This window comes from Neomonachus schauinslandi, chromosome 4 (genome assembly GCF_002201575.2).
Source record: "Neomonachus schauinslandi chromosome 4, ASM220157v2, whole genome shotgun sequence".
NCBI classification, from domain to species: domain Eukaryota; kingdom Metazoa; phylum Chordata; class Mammalia; order Carnivora; family Phocidae; genus Neomonachus; species Neomonachus schauinslandi.
In genome coordinates, this window is record NC_058406.1 from 71630545 (window position 1) to 71654704 (window position 24160).

Sequence of the window (24160 nt, forward strand, 5' to 3'; positions counted from 1 at the left end):
ATTATTCATAATTGGGGGCAGTAATTAGAGTGGAAAGAGTACTGGCCAAGGAGTCAGAAAATTTGATTTCTGGTCCTGGCTCTGCCACTTATCAGCCGTGTGATCTTGGGCAAGTCACTTAACCTCTCTTTGCCTCAGTTTCCTCATCTTGAAATGAGGAGACTAATACCTGCTGTACCTACCTCACAGGGGTGTTGTGAGGAATAAATGAGACGGCACGTGAAAGCACTTTGGAAACTGTTAACGCGCTGTAGAACCATAAGGGGTGATGGAAACATCTATCACGTACAGTTCCGTACCGTTCATTTTTTAACAAAGAAGGGAAAAGTCTACTTCTAACCTGGTTTGAAAAAACGGTTAATCTTGATATAAATTTGTGTTCGATAAGTATCTTCTCTGTTTTATCTTCCCTGTTTGAACAACTATGGAAATATGAAACACCTGTGAACTCTTAAAGATTCATGAACAGCTGCTTGAGTTCAGGAGGTTCCATGTTTGAAAAAGACTTCGTTAGCTGACTCAGGGCAGGGGAAAATGTGCTCTTCAAATTTGGGAGATTTGTCTGTTTTTATTTTACGTTACCGTTCAGAAATGGTAGCTATTTTGTACCTCTGGTTGTTAAGGTATATTTTGCAGAGTTTACTTTCCCTGTACCATCTTACCCCTCTTAGAGTAACAGAGATAAAGAATTTTAGGAACATTTTCTAAAAGAATAATCTTTACTATGTTTAGTTTAAATAAATACTGTTCCTGAACAAAGTCTCACCAAACTAGGTAAAGAAACATTTTAGGCAGGCTGCTTTAAAGGTTCGTAATTGTATGGGGGTGAGGAGGGGGCATGACTTATCAAAAAACAAACAAATTTAAAGAAAAGCTGAAGGAAGTTGGCAGAGAATCATTTTAGTACTCCTCCCCCCCCCTTAACAGGAAGACATTGAGAACATTCATAGGTATACTTTCCTTATTTGGCTTCCTTTTTGTGTGTGTATTTATTAACTTTTACGGATATTTATTGAAAATCTATACAAATTATTCCCTTGCCCAAAAGGAAAGCACCACTTCAAGGGTGGGGTGTTTGACATGTAATCTGTTAAGGAACCCCCCAGTGTGCAGGTTATTCTTGGAGGACACGCTAAAATCTTGAGGTGCATTAACTCTTAGGGAACTAGAGTAGCACGTAGTGCCCTGTGTCATGGGTTCAGTAAACTTCTCCTACAAAGGTCCAGAGGGTAACTCTTTTAGGCTTTGCAGTCTCTATAGTCTCCGGCAAAACTACTCAGCCCTGTCATTTGAACACAAAAGCCGCTATAGACAACACAGACATGAGTGAGCATGGCTGTGTTCCAATAATACTTTATTACCAAGACAGGTGACATGCCAGATAGGGACCATGGGTTGTAGTTTACCAACCCCCATAATAGATGGTTATTTATGGAGAAACCATTTTTTAAATCTGTATTCTGGTGACCTAAAAGTTTATATACTTCCAAAAGCTCCTAACTTATATCCAAATAGCTTTCTTAATCAGGTGGTCTCTCCCACAGATTGATGAACTTTTATGACTTAGATTGCTTCCAGGTGGGCATGTTTTCTTTCCCAGTTTAACAGTTCATAAGAGAGGCATGTATTCTATCATCTTGTAGGATGGGTTAGGGAGTATCCTTCCTGGAGACGGAGAAAGGGTTAGATTGAATTCCGTCTGGTCCAGTACCGTCCTGGGAGTCTGACGAGTGCAGAGTCCTCGTAATACCTAACTTTATAATCAAAAAAATAGAACCACTGAGACAATAATGTATTTTTTAAAAGTGGCAAATGTGGTTTTCTTTTTTCAGCCTTTGCGCTTTTTCAGTATTTGACCATAGGGAATTTTTTTTAATAATACAAAAGCAAATTAACCACTTTGAGTTTTAAAAGATGATGTTATGTGTGTATGTGTGTGTGTGTGTGTATATATATGCATATGTTTATTTCCTAAAAGAGGAAAATACTTTTTTTGTTCAACTTGTATCAACTCCTGTTTTCTAATTGCTGTGAAATGGCAACTGTCGATAAATTATTGTGACTGTTTTAAAATGTAATGGGGAGGATATATTTTGATTTTACGGAGCTTTAATCTGTAAAGTACCGCTTAAATATATCTGATAGCAACACTTAAAATATTGCATGGGGATTACTTTTCTATCATCCATACCCATTTGTGCAACTTTGAACATATTGGGTGCTTCTGAATTCTTGATGATTGGGTTTAAATTATTGAAAATCAGAGAACTTAAACTTACTGACTTTTAAACTTTAGATTTTATTTCCTATTCTTAAAATTCAGTTAATGCCTATAATTTGAAATCTGTTGCTCTTTCTCAATATTATGTCCTATTGGAAATTCCTAAAATTGTTAGTGCCATCAGTGATTTACAAACAGTATTTTGATATTGCAGATGATTTGCTCATTGTATTTGCATAGTTAGAAAGAAAATAGTTTGTAGACAATGATTCTCTTTTTCTAATAAAATAAAAATTCTTAAAAGCACTAGAGAATTTAACTAAAGGCTGGTTCCCAAGTGCATAGCTGGTATTTTAATTTATATTCAAATTCCGCAGAGAGAACATCTGTGTAAGCCATCTATCTGGGTTTTCCCATTGATCATTCTCAAACACACCTAAGGTTCTAGAAGCCTTTATTATGAGAAGTACCATGCTGTACGGTACTGTAAACTTTTATGAAGTTTGTCTGTAAGAGGCCCAGGTGCTTCTACTTTATGATTTGAAAAGTTGCCTCTTCATAAATTAGTGCTATTTACTTTGAGAGGAAGCAGGGCAATTGCTGTGAAATTTTTGCATCCATTTACCCTATGCAGAATTGCTGTACCGTGCCAACTAAACTGCTGTTCAGGCAGCCTTTTGAGGGAAAAGCATCCCTGTTTCAAATGCACTGCCAATTCAGCTCCTCTGGAGTGGAGCTTACTTTCTGATTTCCCGCAGTGGGAATTTTAGAGATTGAAATGGGCGATCACTTAGTCAGATTTATCCTGTAATTTAAGTTCATGCAGCTTTGTGACCTTTGCAGTACTATTGATAGAGGGACCCTGATGGTGATGATCTCTTTAAAACACATTACTGGTGAGCCTATGAGTTAGACCCACTGGTGCTGTCTATCTGATTTTTTAGACAGCTTCCCCAGCTTTCTATTGAGAGTCAGGTATGTGAGCATCTCTAAAGCAGTGTTGAATGTAATTTTGAGAAAACATGGGTTGTCTATTTTGACTTTTATTTTCTGAATACTACAGACAGCTAAACAGTGCCTTTGCCCCATCACAATCCATGTTGGAAGATGCTCACCCCTTCCTCTGTCTCGGCTCTCCCTCTCTTCTCCCTCCTCCCCCATTCAGTTGATTCATTTATGCAATACTGTTTCCAACTTGAAACCATTTGTCACATCTGTTGGAGAGATAATCACTCTTTTCCTTAACATTCTGCCAGCTTTCTGTTGTTGAAGTGTTTCAGTTGATTACCTGATGCAAAAGCTATAAAATAAACACTCAGTGGGAAGGGGAAAAATGGTTTGGTGTCCTGTTTTAATATTTTCTTCCGTAGCCTTGACACTGATGGACGTTTTCCAAGTGGACTCGGTGTTGAATGTCTCAGCTATCACTGCCACCAGAAACCTATGCATCATCATTGATCTGTAATAATTTTCTGGCTTATTTATGACATGCAGACCGACTGACATGCCCCTGCCACTTTTTGCTTCATACTTCATCATTAGTGTTGAAATTTCAGATAGAAAATTTACAAGGTATACTTAGTGTATACACTTAATTAGAAGAGTAAAGGAAGTTGGGAGGGGTGGGTGGTTAACCTGATTAACATTTATTACGCAACGCGGACATGCCCATGATGTTTTTACAGAATACACATTGGGCGCCTGGGTGGGTGGCTCAGTTGGTTAAGCGACTGCCTTCGGCTCAGGTCATGATCCTGGAGTCCTGGGATCGAGTCCCGCATTGGGCTCCCTGCTCGGCGGGGAGTCTGCTTCTCCCTCTGACCCTCCCCCTCTCATGCTCTCTCTCTCTCTCTCATTCTCGCTCTCAAATAAATAAATAAAATCTTAAAAAAAATACACATTTTTTTTTTTAAGATTTTATTTATTTATTTGACAGAGAGAGACACAGCGAGAGAGGGAACACAAGCAGGGGGAGAGGGAGAAGCAGGCTTCCCGCGGAGCAGGGAGCCTGACGCAGGGCTCCATCCCAGGACCCTGGGATCATGACCTGAGCCGAAGGCAGATGCTTAACGACTGAGCCACCCAGGCGTCCCCAGAATACACATTTCTAATAATTGTTTTCTTCACCCTTAACGGAGAAACTCTCAATTGTGTACATCACCACTTCCCAGCCACTGGCTCACTGTTCTGAGCAAATAATTGGTTCTTTTTATATTCTATAGTATTGTGGTGAATAACATACCAGTTCAGTGATGAACTTTCTTAACAGGAGATTTGGTCTGTACCCACACAGCATGGATTTGAGAGTCAGAAGGGCCTGCAGTTAGCAGTGTGACTTTAGTAAATGGAGAGAACAGTGTTGTGAAGGTTGGACATCATGGATATAAAGTGCCGACCTGGGGCAGACTAATAACTAATAGCTTTTATGCGCTCTGTTAGAATATTGTTAGGAAGCTGGCTTGCCCTTCTGATCCTGCAGAGCACTAGTCATGTCCCTTTATAGAAGATCTTTTTATAAATATTTTCAAATGCCACTGAATTTTACTTTTTACCGACAAGTTATTATTGTAATGCCTCCTTGTGTGCCTATAACAGATAATTGTTGGTTCTGATACTTGCTTTTGTCTCCGTCTACAGATTTCCTATGAGAAAAGTGGGAGGTGGGAGGTGCTAATTGTGCTAAAGGAGACCGGACTTGCATATTCCAGAAGTGGCTTTGTCCACATACTCTATTTGAACGGTGTGTGCTACCAAGAAGTACATGTGTAAAGCTCAGGCTACCTGGACTAAAATGATTGGCCCTCTTTCAACAGGGGAAAAAAAAAACCGAAACTATACTCTGTAGGAAAAGAGCATTTGTCTTAGAGTTATGAATCAGGTGATCATGTTAGATTTCCAGGGCTTTAGGACATCTGAAAAACAAACAATACGCAATGATTGTTGCCTAAACCTTCACATTCTCACTGTACTCTTCATCATTCCTATTTTTTTAAATAAAATAAGCCAGTGAGCTTTATTTTTTTTTTAAGTAATCTCTACGCCCACCGTGGGGCTCAAATTCATGACCCCAACGTCAGGAGTCGCATGCTCTGCCAGCTGAGCCAGGCACCCTGTTGCTAGCTGTTTTTTAAAGTGGCAGTTAAGCTTCCAGAACCTTCTGTCGATAGTAACAAGTACCAAGATGCACATCCCAGATCACTGTCCGTTGGTTTTCTCCGAAGGCATCTCCCCCCCCACTGGCTTGCCTTGTCTTCCTTACACCCTGTCTCAGCTGTTAGCATAGGGCACAGGTATACCACCGTGCAAGCAGACCACCACCAAAATGGACTTCAGTATGCAGGTTTTCCCCCTTTCCACTCCAGGCATGAGCAAACAAGGAGAAGTCTTATAAAGGCTATTCTCTTTGTGGTTTGCTATATTTCTTGTAGCATGAAAATAAACACAAACTTTAAAAATATTCCAAGGGCATATATATAAGATATAATGGACTTCTCGATAGTTACCACTTAAGACCTGTGAGGAGAAACAACAAGAAAAATGTTGAGTTTGTTGTTGCTGCCTTTTATCTGTGTCATTTTATGAGAGAGAATGAAATCCCTTTGAATAGATGATTTTTTGGTTTGAAAACGATGACTATGGGAATTCACAAGAAGATAACCCCAAAGAGTTATTCCTTTCTTCCCACCTTTTGGCCCTGTGTTTATTCAAAACCACATGACCAGCTTGGTGCGATTACCATATGCTTTTTTTTTTTAAACTTGATATCCTTACTATTCACCTTGAAAAGAGATCTCAGACTTCACTTGATCTCTCGTATTCCGGTAAGACTCAGCACCTCCCTCCTCTACCCCACAGCTCTGCACCAAATCACCATGCACACGTTGCTTCTGCAGATTCTCAGAGCTGGACGACGGCAAGTCACTTTGGAAAGACGCAGTTATAAAAAGAGTTCTATGATCGGCCATGAAAAAAGGGCAGTTTTACAGGCGTTAGAGAATGGGCTCTGGAGCGCCACCGCTTACTAGCTATCTGATCTTGGACAGAACGTCGTCTCTGAGGCTGAGTTTCCTCATCCGTAAAATGGTCGGTGAGAGGATTGAGATAATATGCATGTGAACTTACTTAGTATTTACTTAGTTCCTGTTAGTACTTACTTAGTACCTATTTAGTTCCTGTTACATAGTAAGCACTGAGGAAGTGCTCATGTTATCTTCGATGGTGAAGATGAAAAAGATGAGGGGCGCCTGGGTGGCTCAGTTGGTTAAGCGACTGCCTTCGGCTCAGGTCATGATCTTGGAGTCCCGGGATCGAGTCCCACATCGGGCTCCCTGCTCGGCAGGGAGTCTGCTTCTCCCTCTGACCTTCCTCCCTCTCGTGCTCTCTGTCTCTCATTCTCTCTGTCTCAAATAAATAAATAAAATCTTTAAAAAAAAAAAAGATGAGGATTCATTTATTCGGACATACTGTGTGGAGGTGTATACGCGCTCATTCATTAACATGTGCTGGGCATGAGGAATAGGAAAGATGGACAAAAGATGCATGGCCTCTCTTTGTTGAGAAGAAAGGAGGCCAAGAAGAAATACAGAGCATTGAGCAAAAATCTCTTTTTTACCTTCCTGGTTAACCACCTATTTTGTTATTGTTAAAGATTCTTAACCCTCATCTCAGACCTTTTAATTTAATATACCTAACAGCTCATCTCTAAGTTTTAACCTTGAAATAGCAGAAGCAGCAACCTAGCCCAGGTAATCAAGTACTAACGCCTAGACCCATTAGTTTGCTTGAAAATGTAAACCTCCATATTCATCCATATGATAGACTTAATTTTATGACAAATGAATCTGTCCTCCCACTTCTCTAGACGCCTAATTGGGTTCACAGGTTAAAATGATAAGCTTTTACTGTGAGAGGCATTGCTAACATTCAGATGTAATTTTTAAAATATTTCAATTCCAAAGTCAGTAAAACAATAAGAAACACAGATAAAGCAATACACCCCGTCCCAATCTTATAACTGGGTTGTGTTCTCAGAATTCATTATAAACTGGTTGTTTGAAACCCACGTAGAACCAATATACATGTGGGCGCAACCCACAAATTTGGTTTACTCTAAGCATTCAAGGATTTATCCCTTCATTAGAGCTGAGGAAGCTAAGGGCTCTGTCCTTCCTGTTTTTCTGCTGTTTCCCCCAAGGAGATTTTTTTAGTATTGAATCCTAAAGCTAAGCAGTTTATATTTTAACCTGTGGGTGATGGGGGTTGTAAGGAGAGGATTGTCACGTTTGAGTTTTTAAAAGCTACATGCAGCATAGTGTAGAGAATGGGCTCCCGGACTAAAAGGTGGGGGACACGAAAACCTCTGAGGAGGTTTCTGCAGTTGTCACGGGAAGCGGTTTCATCTCAGGGTCACAAACCCCCAACGTTTGGTGACAGATGGGAAGTGATCAGTAGTAAAGAGAGTGGGAAGCAATATTTGGGTTTGCAGAACACTGCATCCGTACAAATGTTACATCTCTTGCCTTTGCCCCAATTATGCAATGATGGCTACTTTCCAAGTGAAAGTTTATATGCAGGCTAGTGTTTGCCCAAAACACTAGGATCACAGAGACAGAATCCACTGTCTTGCTATCAAATATGTGATTCCTGTGCCTGTTTTTGCTCACCCTGACCTGGGTGAGGGTGTGGCAAAGAACCTCCCCAAAACTTTGCTACTGCCCTGCGGCGTCTGGTGCAACACATCAGTCCACTTTAGCCTCTGCCTTATCTCTGTGATTGTCCTCAAGCCAAAGCCTCAAAATTAGTCATGCCTGGAAATGTTTCTCATCATTAGTACTGAGAATTTAAAGGGAAAGAGAAAAAGCATAGTTGGGTCAATTTTCATCTTAGAGTTGCAGTCAAGCATTGGGCAACCGACTTACTAGAGCTGCCCACCTATCCGTGATGCTGGGAAAGGAACACGGTGAGCTCCAGGTGCAGGAACTGACCCTGTGTTCAGGTTTTATTGCTAAACACTCCCCGCCCTCCCAGCAAACAGGCAGCATACAACGAGTATTTGGGACTGTAACAATGACTGTAGGAACGTAAGAAATTCCTCCCGGCCGTGCAGTGCATGGGACTCCGCAATCCTCTGAGGCTGGGAGTCAGGCAGATCCAACGGTGATTATCCTGGGATTCTAGAATCACAGTTGGGTTCTTTCTCTCTCCCCCTCCCTCTTCCTTCTTCCAATGTAAATCAATCTCTTAGTAGAAACCTGACACCAAAGGAACGCTGACATTTGAACACCTAATTTCTTCAGGTAGTCAGCTGAGGGATAGGTTTCACCTAATTTGATTTTTTTTTTTTCAAGATTGTGCCTTCTTAAAGTAGCAAACTAAAGCTTTAGCCTACATCTAATTGAGTGTTAAAATCTGGCAAAGGGTAGACCTCCAGTCCCTAAGTGATCTAGCTTCTGAACTTTGGTTTTTCTCTGCCAAACGTGAACCATTTTGACCGAAATCGGGGTGTTTCACGTAGCCTCCCTAGAGATTTATTTATAAAGTGTTTGTGGCAGGAATATTTAATTTGCATCCCTTTTACTGATTCTGGGGGCCCCCTTAATAACACAGCCGGGTTGAGAGGTAAAAACCTTGTAGAGATTTTTCAGAGTGTTGTGTGTTGGAAACTGATGTGTTCAAGCTTCTCTCAAAACTGATTGTCTGAAGTTACCCCTTTTCTGAGGAACAGCTCACCAGTAATGCCATTCGAGGTGGGCAGTACCTTTCTGAAAATGGCTGACTGGAAATAAGGGACATTTTATTCCACCCAAGAGTAACCAGAGACTTTTTTCCCCCCACTTTAAAAGTAATTTAAATTCTCCAGTGGATCTGTAATTAGGTCTCTTGGCACAGCATGGTTATCTGATCAGACTGTCATGCCCATAAACAGTAAAAATTCAGGATGTTGATTCATTCATAGGTGTTTTTAGAGGAGGCGATGGGCTTTAAACTCTCTTCTTGCTCTTTCTCACTCGTGCCGTTTCCCTCTGTCTTTGTCTCATATGGGGGCTTTTCAAATAAAACCTTCGACAAGAGCAATGTTTAAAAAAAGTGGGCCAGTTATATTTTGCTTCTCTATTTCTACCATGCTAATGGCTCTCTTCTTAATCATTTAAACACTGATCCAAATCCAGATGGAAGTAGATACTCCGTCCTGCAGTCAGAGAGTCTGTAATGTTTGATACGGATCTTCTGAGAGGACAAGATGAGATTAGATTGGTCTCTCTGGGAGCCAACACTATTCATTTGTAAGAAAGTTATCCTGGAGGCCTGAGGACTGCCAAGAGCAAAGTGGAAACAGAGCCCAGGCTTTTCTTCTTATCAAGATCCATAGTTGGTTCCACATTAAGCAGTGGAGTGCTCAATGGTAAAAGGATTTGAATAATGAATTGGATCAGAAGCCAAGAAGGAGGTCCCTGCCACCCACGATTGAAATATGAATTTCATGTGTTGTAACTTTATTACCATTTTTTGTTTGTTTGTTTTAATGTATGACAAGAGACCAAAATCTCTGCCATGGAATCAGTGGCTATTTTTAGATATTTTTTTTTCATTTAATTCATATTTAATGAGCCATGCTATGTGCTAGGCGCTGCACAACAGACCTCCCTCTGCACTGTAAACTTTAACCCTTGGAATAATCCCCATATTGTATCCTTTACAATCACATAGGGTGTGAGACTTTACAAGGCACTGTCACATTTATCTCCTCATACTGTCGCCTGAAAGGTGGCTGGCCTTAGCCTCATTTACAGTTGAGGAAATTGAACAGCTAGTAATCCAGCCCTCAGGATTCCCAGTCCACCAAATGGTGAAGCTGTGTTCCCGTCTCTCTCTGAGCAAAGGGTCCTTTACAGATTAACTTAATCGTAAAGTGCAGTGTTGTGGTGGTTCTCAAAGTGCAATCCTGTCTCTGGATCAATAGTAACAGCAGCAGCTGGGAACTTGTTGAAAGGCAATTTTCTTGGGCCCCAGACCTTCTGAGGAGAGCCAGCAAGCTGTGTGTTAACGAGCCCTCCACGAGGTTCTGACACAGACAAGTTCACGAGCCACAAGGCTAGAGCACCAGTCTAGGGAGGAGATGACAAAGGCCTCTTGTGACAAAGAAGCCATGAGCTAGGATTCGAACCCAGGGTCCACCTGGCTGCACTGCCTTGTGTGTTCCATGTGGGCTCCTTACTATCATCTCTCTTAGGTTTCCCACTTTGGTAAATTCCTTTCTGAACTACCCCTTGGGGGAGAGGAGAAAAGGCCAATAAGAAACTCTGTCTATGAGGCACAAATTCTGCCCCATCTAATGAGTTTCTGCTTTCCGGGTGAGATGAACATGGAGCTGGGGGCGTGGGGGTAGGCCTCAAAATCACCACCAGAATCCCCAAGGCCAGCAGGCTAGCAGGGATCCCAAATGGCTACCCAGAAGAAACACGTTTCACCCAGAGCTTTCCGGGCCCAACCTTCTTGTTCACTCCTGATACTTGGCGGTGATGGATTTAATGGCAAGAGGGCTCTTTGCTCCCTGCCTGGCAGTATCTGTGGAGGTGTGGGTAGAGGCCGTCTGGGAAATCCCTGGTGCAAGCCTCACTGGCAGTGTTTTCCCAGCAGAGAGCCATGGCCTGTGGGCGCATGTGGACCCTATCAGCTGCGTGGCATAAACGAAAGTGCCCGCCTGCTTCTCATGAATTTCACCTGCGTTTTATTTCTCCTTGAAGCAAGAGCCCAAGCTGAGGCTTAGTCCCTAGCTCAAAGGATCTCCAGGGAAACCAGAACTGACCCCCCACCAACCTCCCTGCATGGCAAGGCCTTTCTCCCACCGGCTCTAGAGATCAGCAGAGGAGAGGCTGAGCCTGTCTTTTTGGAAGAGGAGAACGGTTGCCCATACAGAGAGCCCCTTCCGACGAGCTCGTGCTGTATGCGGTGCTTTGTCGGCATTTCACTCGCTTAACGCTCTGAGGAATTACTATTAGCCTTCTTTTACAGATGAGGAAAATGAGGCTCACAGAGGTCCAGATACTTCCCCACAATCAGGCAGCTAGGAAGGGGTGGAGACAGGATTCAAATCCACGTCTGACTGCAAATTTCCGGCTGTTACCCATTGTGTGACAGACTGGGACAGCTGCGGCAGGCGGCTGCTCAGTGTTGCCACATGGCCCCACAGGGCTTGGCAGCAGGGGACGTGGGACCTTGGAGCTGGGGCACTAGCCCCTGGGGGCTAGCGCTGTGCTTGGGACTCAGCAAAGGCCTCCAACAGGACGGTCTGCAGCTGGGAGCTGGGAAGGGCCAGCTTAGGCCACTTGGCGTTTGGAACTCCCTGCTCCTAGTCTTTTTTTCTTCATGTGTCATTCCCAGGTCAATAAATGTCAGTTTGTTGTCGTTACCGTCTGAAGAGTAATCAGATTTCCAGATTCAGGGCCTTGGGTCTGCGGTCAATGTGCCTGGGAGGGAGTGTAGGCTGAGGCTGAGTCCTTGATTCTCCGGGGCAGCTGGGGCATCTGGTAAATTCTGCCAGGGCTCTCTCGTTCTAGCAGGGTCTCCGGATGCAAACCTCGCCTTTGCATGACAGCCACCATGGCAGGAGATTGTCCAGGCTGACAAACCTGGGGTTGGTGGAAGGTGCTAAGTCTCCTCCTGGGCGCTGCGTGGAGCAGACTTGGCCCAGATCCAACTTGGGGACCCAGTAAAGCCTGGTTGTCCCCTAGTGGCCCTACCCCCTCCCAGTCATCCCTTCACTGCCCTCTGCCGCTTTCTGTTCACACACTCCCTCCCTCTACACACCCGGGGACTTTCTGCAAAGCGGGGTTTGGCGATACCAATGCTCGTCAGTCTAACCTTCCCAGGGCGGGAGGGAGAGCTGAAATTTTGCAGTGTGTACAAAGGCTGACGTCAAAGGCATAATCTCTCTGCCTTGTGAAGTCCAGGATCCTTAAGCAAGGAGGGGTGGCACAGAAGCAAGTGAGGAGGAGGGCCTCCCGGCCCCAGAGATTTCATTTCATGGGTGGCACCTGCTCTGAACTCTCCAGAGCCCCCTGAATCTGGGTATCCCCGCTGTTATTGCCTCTTTCCCTGCCCCTTGCGTAACTCCCTGCCCCCCAGGCCCACCATTCCCTCTGTCTGCAGGAGGTTCCCCAGCACCATCCTGGCTGACAGATCAGACCCATCTGAGTCAGACTGAGCCTCCCATTTAGTCACTTAGGCCTTTGGTATCCGGGTGGCCCAGGCCTCATGCCAAACCCACCACTGCTAATAGCAATACGATCATAATCACTTCTATACGTAAATTTCCTTTCTTCCAGGAGCCCCGATTTCTTTAATAAATGCAAGACTTACGCTGCAGGACAAAAACTAGAAACTGAGGGGAAGTATCCACCATATTCCAATTCTCCTCCTTCACGGCCCGGCACGGTCGCTCTGAAAGGTGGATATTAGAGATTCGTAAACTATGGTGGGTGGTTTGGATCCACAAAGAAGACCTGAGGCTTCATGCTGCCCCACACCCCCACAGCTTCCACCATCTCCTTTTTCTTGGTTTTGCAGCTCAAAGACCTTGGAACTCCATTTAGATGAATCTAATAAACTTGCATTTTAGAAGAAGAAAGTTTACTGTGACTCTTATATTTGCCTCTTGTGCCCCTCGAGGCGCTCACCAGGCCCCACTTCTTGTTTCGTGCCTTAGGACAGATGCCTTGAAGGAGAGAGTCAGCCTCAAGGGCAAGAGTCAGATTTTGGCCACACACCCCTGTCCTTCGCACCCGTGAAGATCTCCCAGGGGGAAGAGAAGTAGAGGCCGTGGCCTACTCCTCTGCGTCTGCCCCACCGGGTGCACAGGGAGGGGAGGTAAGCCCGTGGTGGCTTTGGCCAGTACCTGCCTTGCCCTTCTTTCTTTATTCAAAGATCCAGCTGTTTTGTTAGATAAGAGGAAAAAAGGATTAACTATCTAACTTTATCAAGATTTGATCTTCTGGCTCTAACTCTTTCTTCACACTGGTGACAAAATTGTTTTCCAGAGTGAATTTGCTTCCTCCCTCGAAAAAGTCTCAGCAGCTTCCCACTACTGTGGGAAGGAGTTTCGGCTCCTTTAATAAAGCATTCAAGACCTTCTATGATATGTCCCTTATTCCCCTTTCAAGCTTGTTTACCTCTGTAGCCCCCTCTCATAGCCTGGGCGCACCAGACCACTCATGTACACTTTCATGCCTTGGTCCATTTTTCTTTTCTCGGTTCTCTGTGGAAATCCTTCTTAACCATTCAAGGCCTGGTTCAAATAGCATTTTCTGGGATGTTTTCTTTGATTCTGAGAGGGAGAATCTATTGTTTCCGCCACTGCACCCACAAAGCCCATCGCGTGTGTCTGTGCTCAGTAACAGGGACATGTGAAGAGCATGCTTTTGGAGTGAAACAGACTTGGGTTTCAGTGCTGGCTCTGTCACTTATCTGCCATGTGACTTTTGGAAAATCGCGAATCTCTAAGTTTCTGTGTGCTACAAAAAGTAAAACCAAAGCCTACCTTACCTGACAGTGTTGTGAAGATCAAATGAGTTCATGTCTCTAAAATCCTTCGGAGAAGAAAACTGGGGGTGAGCTCAAGGTGTCCGTGTTTCCTAATGTTGCATTGTACGTGGCCAGCTCTAGGTCAGGGCCACGCTGGCATCTGGACACCTGCCCTCCCTCCAACTCCAACACCACACCTCATACACACTGGGCATTCGGTGAACATTTAAAACACTTGCAAGCACTTAATTTCTCTTCTTCAGTTTCTCTCTCTGGACAGTAGTGACAAAGAGTAGCAAAAAAGAACATTCTGGGGTCTAAAGAAAACCTTCCCAAGCACTCCTTCCAGGACAGAGCCCATCCTTAATTGGAAAATCAATAGCTCTCAGCGGAGCCTGCCTTCTCCTTTCATGGGCCCCCCTGCAAGCAGTGGCTGTTGGGGAGACAGTTACACCTCCTTTGAGGATAATAATGACTGCCCCAAACTCCTTTGGAAGAATGTTGAGAAGATAAATGAGATAATCCACCTGACAGCTCTTTGAGCTCTTACGAAAAAGATACCCTTGAAATATAGGATACAGGTGTGCCTTGTTTTGGTTTGTGAATTTGGGGGATTTTATGAAAATCTGCACCTACAAAACAGACAAATTAAGGGGTGAAAATTAGCATCACAAACAGCCTCTTGGCTTGACAAAAAGATTCACAGCAGGATGCCTTTAAATAGCCAGCTCCCCTAGTGCATTTAAAATATGACTCAATTTATAAAGAATTTGATTTACATACACCCGGTCAGGAACACGTCTACTACAGGAGGGGAGGCGCATATGTTTTTTATAATAAAGATTGATAACTGTGGGGTTTTAAAAATATAAAATATTTCTCTCTTCTCCTGATCTTTAATCATGCAGTTAACACTTGCACTGCTAGGAAGCAGCTCTGCTGAAGCACAGATGTGGCCGTGAGGCCGGACCCTCTGGAGCACGCCTCGGGGAGTGTGCAGGCATGAAAGTGCTCTGCTCAGCGGAAGCCCGAGGGAAATAAGTAACTGGCTGGAGATCACATCCACATGCAGCACGCTGTTCCTAATTGGGTTAAAGCATTTCCAACTTAATATGAGATTAAAAATCAGCAAGCAGTGAATCTCTGATGTCTGAAAAAGTAAAAACCAGCCTCACGTAGAAGAGGGACCGTAGATAACAGATGCAGAAGCCACGAGATACGAGACAGCTCCTTGTTCAGATTTTCTCTTTGGGAGAACTTAGGTCTGTCGTGTGTGTGCGCGGCGCGCCAGCCGATGCTCGGTCGGGTTCAGGGCAGTGTGCTGGTCAGAACAGTGACCTCCCAGAGATGTCCCCGTCCTAATTCCCAGAAGCTGGGAATGTGTTACGTTACATAGCAAGGGAGAACTAAGGATGTGGATGGAATCAAGTATGCTGGTCAGCTGGCCTTGCGACAGGGAGGACATCCCGGAGTATCCAGGTGGACCCCCGTGTCCTCTCCCGGCCCTTAGAAGTTGGAAGGGGAAGAAAAAAACAGTGACAGGGCATGTGAAGCGAAAGGACTCAACTGGTCATTGCTGGCGGTGAAGACAGAAGGGGGCCCAGAGCCAAGGAATATGAGCAACCTCTAGAAGATGAAAAAGGCGAGAAAACAGATTCCAGAAAGGAACCCAGCTCTGACAACACCTTAATTTTAAGCCTAGTGAGACCCGTTTTGGACTTCTGACATCACAAAGCGTAAGAGAATAAATCTGTGCTGTTCTGGTCACTAAGTTGGCAGTGCGTTGTGTTGCCGAGCCCAGCTAATAAGAGGGGGTGGTGGGCTTGCAGCTTGGCTGGATAGTTCATGCTGCGGAGGTCCCGGGAAGATCTCCGGTGCTCCCGTGGATGCAGATGCGACCTCACGTTCAACTGCTACCAGCCCCATATGTGTGGTGCCCCATTCTGAGCAGGAGGCCACAGGCAGGCGGGATGGGAACCCTGTGGGCTGGCCTTTGAACCCTCCTCTGTGCCACCTAAGCCAGGGAAAGACCTGGAATTTCCTCTAGGACAATGCGTCCTCTCTTTGGGTTAACTGCCCACTTGTAGGCCAGCCCCTCAAAGCCAGTGGCACACATCTATCTGAACAATTCCAGGCTGTTCCCTTACCTAAAGTTCCTGTGCCTCCAGGCCCCACTGCCCTGAGCACCTTCCTCTCCCTGGCAGAACCCTGGTTCTAGCACACTAGCCGTTTTTACCTCTCCGTTTATCTCCCTAGCAGGTGGATGGGCCAGTTGGCCTGACGTGGAACATGATTTCATTTGGAGGGGCACTGGAACACCGTTCTGCCTTTGAGATGTGCCTCAAGTGAGCCCCAGGGGATTTTGTGCCCTTCTGTCCCCTCTATGCAGGCCTCCCCCGTGGCTAGTGCACTTGGGCAGGCTCTACTCCCAGACCACTGGGTGTGGGGGGGAGGGTCAACTCAGACGAGAAAGAGCAGGAAGGCTTGTTTGGTTGGAAGTTCAGCTGTCTGTTCAACTCAGCTTTTCCCAGCAGTAGAGCTCATTAAAGAGGGGTGAGATTAGTTCACCCCAACAGTTAGCCTGAGTGGAGTCTCCCGATAAAGTCCAAGTTCTGATTTCCAAAATCCTCTATGGTGAGAGAAATATAAGTGTGAATCTCTGCCCTTCATCAGCTCTGTGATTTGCAGCAAACGAACTTCTCCAAACCCCGATAAAGATAGCAGTTACGTTGTTACTATCGACCAGTGTTAGTTCTGGCTTTGTGGACACCCAAGCAAATGAACACCCGTTCTAATGAGAGCGTTGCCCTTCCATCACTGTTCAGCCTCCCGCTCTGGTGACCTGCTGGAGTCCTCATGCAAACCTCCAGGAATTATGCTGAACCGCCAATTTAAGGCCTAGACTAAAGGCTAGAGTTGCTGGATGGCCTCCTCAGGAAGGCCACAAGGGGAAGGAGTGAGAAAAAGGAAGAATTAAAACAAACCCAGAAAAAAACAGGCTTTCCTGTGGACATGTACTGCTTCTCCCCCCTATTTTCACAAACAGAAGCACAGAGGTTCTTCAAGTATTCATCACCGGAGTCCCCATAGCTACAAGGTTGCATGGGGAAATGGAAATCGTGACAACACAAAAATATTTGCTTGTGAACATGAACCCTCTCCCCTCTCCCGCCCAGCTACCCGATCCAACTCCCGAGGACTGGGGGATAGTATACACATCAGACAGGATGGTGCCAGCGATGCAAATCCATTTCAAAGTTAAGTTTCAAATCTTAGAAGAGATGGAAGATTTCATGGTGTTAAGGAGAATGGAGTTGGAGAATTGCTCAAATCCTAGCAAACTGTCAAAAATAGGGGCATAGTGGAGGCATGGCAGGTAGCCACGAGAAAACCAAACATTGACAGAGACAGTGACCCCAGGGCCACTTCAAAGAGAAAAGTGTGTGTATCAAACAACCAGGAGAAGCCTTTGGGGAAATTCATAAAGCTCCTGCATGCTTTCGTAAAAATGTCTCTTCATGTGATTGGCTATAAAAGTAAAACATGGGGCAAAGGATTTAGTGCTATTGTACAAATATTTTGAATCTTTTCTTAAAAAATAATTCATTTTTTGTTCAGTAAGACTTAATGCATATTTGTAATTATAACCTAAGTTGTGTTAGATATAAGATTTTTAAAAGCTTCATTTAATAATTTTGTGTTTTATTTTTCAAGTTCAAAGGTTTTTTCCCCTCCTACTTACTATAAAGTTGTCTCTCTCACGTAGTTTCCTATGGGGTGGCTGTCTCCAAATCCTGAAGACCTTCTGCTCTTAAGCCCCTAGTACAGACTCCATTAACTGCATCCGGAGAGCTTCAGCAGGGTCGGGATGAAAGGAGGCACTTAAATGACTTCTGCATGACTCAGTCACCAAAGGGAACCCCCAGAAGGAAGAAAGCCTCTGCCCCCAAGACACATTCCCGCTTCTAACCTTAGGGACAGAGGAAGCCATTTTTCTTTTTCAGTGGCTAGTTTGTCCCTACTGTCAACCACCAACACGCAGATTTATCAAAACCCCACCTCAGAGGTTCCCATTATAGGAGTAGGAATTTTTTAAGTGAGGAGGAAAAGGTTTATGTACTCTGTGATTTGTATTGCTATTATTTGTGTTTTCCCTGCGTGGAAACCAGTCTTCTGTCCTGTTCGGTGAAACACCAGGCACTGTGTTCCCTACTGGAGGCCCCCCGCCTGGCCTCCTTGCTCCCTCAGCCCTGTGCCCCGGCCCGGTCTTAGCCCTGAGGGCCTTTGGAGGCAGGAGGAGGGTTCCAGCCCCAAAGGAGTGACAGAACAAGAGAGGCTCTGCTTCTCAGTGAGGCCTGCTTCACTGTGGAATGTTCTCTGGGGGTCTTCTGGGCCTTCTCTGGGTGGTGGAGGGTGGGAAGAGGTCATCTGTGGACCCCACCTCCCTAATCAGGCCCTCAGAGGTTTGAGATTCCATGAGGAAAATTTGAAAGGGGGTTGTCCACGTGCTGCGTGTCCCCCGCTGCGTGGAGAGCGGGGTGGTGGGGAGTGGAGAGAGGTGGCCCCTGACCCAGGGCTTCTGTCCGTGTCCAGGCTCCCAGGGCTGTCCCAGCCTGTTCCACTCTTGGTCATGCACCCTAACGACCTCCATGCCCCCTTCGAAGAGGGCCTGTGGGCAATTCTGCTGCCGCCCCACACCCGCTCCTGGACTAAGGAAACTGGGGGGCTGTGCCAGGCCTCTCCACCTGGGCCCACTGGTGCCTGCACGTCCCTGCCAGCTGGCTCTTGCAGCGCAGAAGGAAGGGCACAGGGGACCTTTCTTCTTCAATTCCATGCAGAGTAGGGCCTTAGCAGGGACCGCCCCCCCTCCCCAGGGTCTTCTCTTTCCCTTCTGCTTTCACTTTCTCCGAGCCAGCGCAGGGCCTTGACCTCCTCCCAGGAAAAGCTCTGCCACATCCTTTGTCTTCACTCTGGAGCCTCAACACCTAAACATGTGGGTGTCGGGTGCCCTATTTCCAGCGGGACAACCTCCCTCTGAGACAGAAATGGTCATGGTCCGCTGCCACATGTCGGGGAGTCACTGTGCACAGAGACTCTCGGGAATGTAGCCACAAATTGTCCCCACACCGGGAACCATAGCGCCGGTCGCGCAGAGACAGAAAGCGTGGGCCCGGGAAAAGCGCAGCCTGGGCTCGGTGCATATGCAATTATAGGCTTCAGAGCTGAGACTATTTCATTCTGTTGCAAGTTTAAACATGTAGGTATATCTCCTTGGCCCCACTCAAAAGGTAGATGTTTTCTCCCTTCTGTAAGTGCAGACACTTGGCAGCTTGAGCTTTCTCTGAGCGTTCATCTGGAAAGGAATCTCAGCTTGTTGTGAGTAGTTAACTTTATTCAACATATAAAGCTCTTAAAACCCATGCACTTAAATGCTTGTGGTTGTGTGGGATATTATCAGTGTCAGGGATGGGCAAAGTTGAAGGCATTTTGGGTCAGTCTACTTTCTTTAAATCTTCTCCAAACATTTTAGGTTTGGAAAAACCTGAATTGCTTTTTGCCAAACCCCTGTGCCTGTAATTTGTAAACCCCTGTGTATTTTCGGGGAAATGTAGTCCATATGTTTCTGATTGATTTACACTTAACTCATCTAAATGTTGTTTTGCTAGTGTTATTTGATGTCCAAAGGGCCTCAGAGGCTGTTTACGTCTGTCTAAGCTGCTCTTTCCCCCCCCAAGACCCGGGAAGATCTGGTTTGCCAAGAGTAGACTAGGTTGAACACTGCACTCCCCCTTCTTGCCCCCACTTCCCACGTTTGGATCAGACTTGGGTTGAGTCTGAACTAAAGCGCTGAGGAAGTTGCGTGGGGCTTTGAAGTTGACCAAACCCTCTAGACCGCCACACTTCACCGAGAGGAATTAGCGCAAAGCCTCCCCACTGGGGACTGTGACCAGTAACACTCACACAGAGACCAGTCCCCGGGCCAGGCCAACTTCCCAGCCTGGACTGGTCCCCAATGGCACTAGCACTCAGCTGCCACCAGCCAACAACCCTCCCTCGACAGACCCTTCTATTAGGACGGGTTCAATCCAGGCTTATGAAGAGGAGTAGCAAGGACTTAGAAGAAAAGCAATCAGCCCTCTTGCTAGGGCTGTGATAATGATCTTGTAGAGCAAGACTGTGGTTTTAGAACAAAACAAACAAAAGAAATCCTCCGCTAGGGCCCCACATCACTGAACCTTAATTTTAGATAGTCTGCATTTGCCTTGCAAATGAGTCCAAAAATTACCAACCCACAAACATTTAAAGCAATCCTACCCACTGCCAGAAGGAGTACGCCGGGCAGAAGGAATGAGCCTGGCCCCCTTCTGCTCTGCACAGTGGAAGTGGGATAAGGGTGTTGTTGGAACCTAGATGGTGCCCCGCAATTCTGGAAACGTGATAACTAGAAAAGGAGATGTGCTCATTGCAACTTTATGATTCATCCTTGAGAGAAATGGTGCTTTATTTTGGAGGAACCACGTAAATGGGCACTCGGCCATGTTCAGGTAAAGTCTACTTGGAATGGAGATACTTGAGACAAAGAGGAGCTAGGTGGCTTGTAAAATAAGGTGATGGGTTGTCTTCTCTGTATGTAGAGCTGTGTTGACTTGGAGACCAGCCTGAGATGTTTCTATCTCTTCTTGGACCCTGCAAGGAACGGACGACCTAGGTTCTGGCCAAGGTTCACAGAGCACTTAATTGGGGGAAAGTAGGCTGGCCCCTGAAACAGGGGGCAGGCTAGAGGTTAAGAACAAAGATAGCTCGGACTCCCCGTCTCCGGGCTTTAAGCTTTTTGTCTCTATGTTGTAATTCCCTTCTGCTATCTTTAAGCTTTCAGAAAATCTTGCTATTATAGGTTGGCCTTGATTATGATGTGCGGCAGTAGGAGCTATGGGGGAGACAGAGGGGACTGAGAGAGAGTGGAGCAATGTGACACGTGACAAATAGGCTTGACCTGGGCAACATGGACACATTCCTTGGGGATTCTCAAAAACACCTGGGCTGAGATGGACACACGGAAGACCGGCTTTCCTGAAGGCTCTGGGCGTGAGAGCTGAGTCAGGGAAGAGGTTTCAGCCTCGAGGGCTGGAGGACTTACGGACATCAGTGTCGTATCAGTGTGGACTCTGGTGGGTGGTCAAGTCCGCACTGGGTACCAGAGGTGCCGTCACCCCCACACCCGGGCCTGCGCATGCTGCTGTCCCACGGCCACACGAGCAGACCCCCCCCAGCCCTTGCCTCCCTGAGCCACCGGTGTGCTTAGCTGGACTGCACGCTATCCCCCGTGCCCCACCTTATATATAGTTCCACTGCATTTCAGCGTCAGGTCATCCAGCTGCACTGAGGGCTGAGAAACGCGTGCACTGTAAGCATGCTGTGAGGCCCCAACTTACAACTTGGCAAAGTCTCCTGGGGGTGCTCTAAGGAGAAACCCATCCCTGCTGCTCAGCGGCGGCGTGGCTTTGGGCCAGTCGCTTCACTTCTCTGAGATGCCGCCTCCTCCTTTGTAAGCCAGGGATGATAATCCCCTTCTTTCTGGACCGGTGTCAGATTAAGGGGGTAACCACACACTTAACAACATGTTGTTAGTACAGCAACCCTTACGGAGAACCACTGATGATCATACGCTATCACCCAAATCCACGGCCCGTGCCCAGTTCTTCTGCGCCAACTTCCTCTCTTGCCCTAATTTGTTACATCTCAGAGAGTTAGGGCCGATCCTTGAAAGGTCATCTGGACCACCGGTTCTCAAACCTGGCCACACCTGAGTCACCTGCAGAGTGTTATGGGACACTTAACGACTGAGCCACCCAGGCGCCCCGGGACACTTAAAGTGGATGCTGAGGAATCTGTATTTCTAAGTTACTTTCCTGATGGTTTGGCTTGGTCTGCAGACAGGGGACTGAGTTACCCCTTACCTAGATCCTTCCTCTGCCACTAGGCAAGAATTCCTTTCTGCTATTCCAGGCAGGTGGAAACCTGCCCCGTGCTGGGGTTTAACAAGCAGAGCTCTATACCCTGCCCCCACCCGCGGGGGGAGATCTTCCAGGGTCTGATACCCTTTCATGGAGCCATTTTTCCTGTTGCATTCTCTGCTTATTCCTCCAAAGATCTTAAATAGCTTGTGGTTACCATCCAGCCATTGTCTTTGTCTCCCAATCTGGTTACTCTCCCTGTCCCCTCCTTTGGGAGGTGGGTTCAGACATTTGTCTCTCTCCTTGTTATTTTCTGAGGCTAGAGTTTTGCTAGACCCTTAGCTCCAGCTCTTCGTTCCTTCCCCACACTTTCTCCCGTCTGGAGTTTGGGTTTATTTTTCTTCCTGCCTAACTACTTCTAATATACTAAGTCAATAAACAGATTCTCTGTGGTTACATATGGCAAACAGCTGAAATTTACAGTTGAGAGTAAAATTTCCTCATTTGGGAAAAAAAAAATCATTTCACAGATTTAGAAAGTGGTCATTCTGATCTCCAGGGCAAATAAAAGTGTTTTATAACCTTCCACAAAAGCTTATGCCTTGATTAAATTTTATTATGAATTATTAATTAAACCAAGAAAACACAGAGGCCTAAACCTTTGCTTAAATTTGCTCCAGATTGAGACACAAACCAAAGGCGACAAGAAACCCTGAAGGGGAGGTTTAATGATGAGCAACACATATAAAACTATCTGCATACTTTCATCTGCCAAAGGCTCCAAACCAGCCATGCAAATGAGCCCCGGTGCCCAGGCCGGAGGAGAGGCCAGCAATGAACCTGCAAGAAATGGGACCTCTTCAGCCTCTCTCTCCTGGGTCCTGTGGCTTGGGTTTCATGGGGCATTGTGACTTTGGAGACACATCAGCTAGATACTTCATGAGCGGCTGTGGTTAGGAAGCAGGCTAGGAAAGCAGCCTGATGTCTCGGAAGCTAAACCAGAGGTCGGGAGAAGTGGGCCACTATGGTCATGACTGAGTGACTTACTCAACCTGGGCCACGCAGGACAGTTGTGCAGGTTGCTGGAGGCTGGGGCGAGTGAGTACAGAAACCCAGCTCATGTACTCCTGGCTAAGCCTTGCTGCTTGCTGTAGGCCTGCATCCACTAGGAGGAGAGAGCATTTTCTCCTGACTTGAACAAGAGAGTCATATACTGGTCAAGTCTTGTTGGAGGCCGATCGTGTATGTATGGGGTGTGTAGGAAGAATGGGCCTGCATGCTTCCAGAAGGAACATCTTTTTCTTAGAATACAGAGGGGTTGTTAGGGCAAGTGGTAGCCTAGAATTCAATTTCATATGTAAATATGAAAAGACCCTGCCTTCAAAGAGCTCCCAGTAACTTGGGGAAGCAGACAAATCAGCAGAGAATTACACCACAGTGGTGACAATGAGATGCAAGCTGTCTGTGCATCCGGGTGTGCACCCAGATGGACTTGGACAGGAGAGAAGCAGGGACGCTTTCTTGAGGATAATGGCTACATGAGTCATGAGGAGTGGAAAGGGGTTGGGAATGAGGTGTGGGGAGTGGGAAGGTTCTGACAGCCAAGGGGACTGCATGATCAAGTAATGGAGGATGAAAGATGCTACCTGGCTAGAAGAAAGATGGTGCTCTTAGAGAAGACTTGGAGTCCCTGTGGGGGCTCCCCGCCATGTCTTGTTGTAGTTCAAGCCATTGTCAAATATGTGCATTTATTTAGACATAAAAGAAGAGGTGATGACCATTCCCTGTCTGCACTGGCCAAGATCGTAGGGCTTGAGCCCTCACCAACTTACCAACACAGTGCTTGGCACTTGACGTGTTCCAAGGCTAGTTTCTTCTCCTTCCCCACTTCTCCTGCCCATTCATTCTCAATATAAAAGACATTTACCTGTGCATCTTTTACAACATCCAAAAAAGAAATAACAAAAATATGAAGGGAAGGTAGGGACTTGGCCCTTTGGCCATGGGCAGCACCCAGGACTTTTTGTCCCCACTTCTGAGTTGGTTCTAAGAGCACACTGCAGTTGTGCTTCAGCAGGAAGCTGGTTTCCCTGGAGTGATCACTAGACAAGAGGAAAGGGGAGCTCTTCAACTGCGCAGTAAGCAAAGTTTCCACTATCTGATTATCTTTAGGGGTTCACCACCTCTCTGTGTGGACATCCAGGCTCCCAGTCCTGCCTAGACAAGATTCTGCATGGAGACAGTGTGGCTCTCATTTGTACTGAATTCAGTGCTCATGGAAAGTGCTGCTCATGGAAAGCTGACAACACTGCTTCCTAGCATGACATCACATAAATAAATTTGAAGATACTGCTTAATAAGAACCCTGTAAATATAAGAGAAATGGTAGGAAGAATTGACGGACGCTGTTTCTTCCCTAATATCTGCCGTGAACCATTGATCAGAGGGAAGGTGGAGAACAGAG